Genomic DNA, 2,310 nt, shown 5'->3' on the forward strand with positions numbered 1-2,310 from the left:
CAAGTGTGAGAAAGAAAATCAAAATAACTCTGCCTTGGTTTTGCTAAAGATAAGACACGGGACAGAGAGAATCCGAGGCAGGTGTCAAGATTTTTGTGGGGTTTTTTTGGTCCAATATTCTATCACAAGGAAACTGCTTCGGGAGATTAACAAGCAAGATTAAAAAATCTAAATAAAACTCTTAACAGTGAACAACTTGAAGTTGTGGGTCCTCCAAAAACTGGATATTTTTAAGAAGAGATTGGACAGCCACTTGTCTGGAACGGTTGAGAGTCTCTTGCTTGAGCAGGGGGTTGGACTAGAAGACCTCCAAGGTCCCTTCCAACTCTATTCCGATCGTTTCTTTCTTTCTTTGATTGATTGATTGATTGATTGCAGATGCAGCTAGAGGTATCTACCGTGAGAGTTGGGAGAGGAATGGAAGGAATATCAGATGGAGTTTGGTTGCATCTTTTTAGACAAATCCATTTTTATTAAAAGATAAAAGGCAGATACCCTTCCAAGTATCTGAAGACGTTGAGTGTGTAACTCACAAAATGTCAGCCTTTCAAGATTGACCCAGTCAGAAAGCAAACAAAATTAAGACAAAACTAGGATGTTATTTCATTGTTGTGGGGTATAATAACAGAGTCTTGAAAGCTTGACTGAGTTTTTCCCTGTCCCTTTTATGACATGCAGAATCTAGGGGTGTGTTTGTGTATGTGTGATTTTAAATCTCTTTCTTTCACTCCCTACCTTTTCCAGGGGTGAGTTTTCGGTCCCTTTTTATCTGTAAATGGTTGTTGCATTCCTTACACACACATACACACAGAGAGAGAGAGAGAGAGAGAGGGAGGGACAGGGACAGAGAGAGAAAGACAGAGAGAGAGAGAGAGAGAGAAAGAGAGAAATGTGCACAATGAAGAAATTTCTAAAAAATAAACACAATACCAATTTTGAAAGAAAGAAGAAGAAAAAGCAAAGGAAGTCACAAAAGATTTAAAAAGTGCCAAGAAACAAATCGAGACGAGAAAGAAAGGAAAGGAAAGAAAAAAGGAAAGGAAAGAAAAGGAAAGAAAAGAAAAGAAAAAGTTACAAGTAGCCCTCGACTTGCGACCACAACTGAGCCCAGGATTTCTTGCTAAGTGAGACCTCCGTTAAGTGAGCTTTGTCCCATTTTACAACCTTTTTTTTGCCACAATTGTTAAGTAAATCCCTGCAGTTGAAAAAAAGCAAGAAAGAAAAAAACCTCCTGCCACAGGCAATGGGTTAGACTAGAAGACCTCCAAGGCCCCTTTCAGCCCTACGATTGAGGTGGCTGATTGAGTAATAACCAAATTATTTAGAGCCTCCCTCTTCACTGACATTGAAAGCAAAATAAAATAAAACATTAAAAAATTACAAATTAAGCTTTTCCAAGAGGTTATAGAATAGAATAGAATTTTTTTTTTATTGGCCAAGTGTGATTGGAGACACAAGGAATTTGTCTTGGTGCATAGGCTCTCAGTGTACATAAAAGAAAAGATACGTTCATCAAGGTACAACTCTTGCAACACTTAATGATAGTCATAAGGTACAAATTTAACACTTAGATAATAGTCATAGACTACAAATAAGCAATCACGAAACAATCAATATCAATATAAATTATAAGGATACAAACAGCAAAGTTACAGTCATAAGTGGAAGGAGATGGGTGATGGGAATGATGGGAAGATTAATAGTAGTGCAGACTTAGTAAATAGTTTGACAGGGTTGAGGGAATTATTTGTTTAGCAGAGTGATGGTGTTTGGGGAAAAAACTTTATTATTCTTGCCGCTTTACAATGTTTTGGAAAAGTCCGTTTGTATGTCTTCTGGAGAAAAATAAAAAGGCAGCTGAAAGGAAAACCATAGATCAAAATCACAGCTGGCTGATTTTCAATCTCCAGCAAGGCTGGGATGGTGGAGTTGTTATGTGCACAGCAAAAGATGAATTAGCTTTCAAAAATAATAAACACCTCTAAATTCTGCCTTGATCTTCTGAAGTTTGTAGGCTGGAGCATCCTAACAGTAAAGCCAGTCGTGCATGCTGGGCAGGGCGAGTTTTCACAACCTGCAAATTGGCATTTCTTTGCGAGGTTTCCTGTTCTCCAACTGCTTGCTAATATTATGGGAGTCGGGCTGTTCTCCAGAGCACCTGAGGGTAGAACAAGAAGCAATGGGTGGAAACTGATCAAGGAAAGAAGCAACTTAGAACTAAGGAGAAATTTCCTGACAGTTAGAACAATTAATAAGTGGAACAACTTGCCTTCAGAAGTTGTGAATGCTCCAACACTGGAAATTTTTAAG

This window comes from Ahaetulla prasina, chromosome 9, assembly GCF_028640845.1.
Source record: "Ahaetulla prasina isolate Xishuangbanna chromosome 9, ASM2864084v1, whole genome shotgun sequence".
NCBI lineage: Eukaryota > Metazoa > Chordata > Lepidosauria > Squamata > Colubridae > Ahaetulla > Ahaetulla prasina.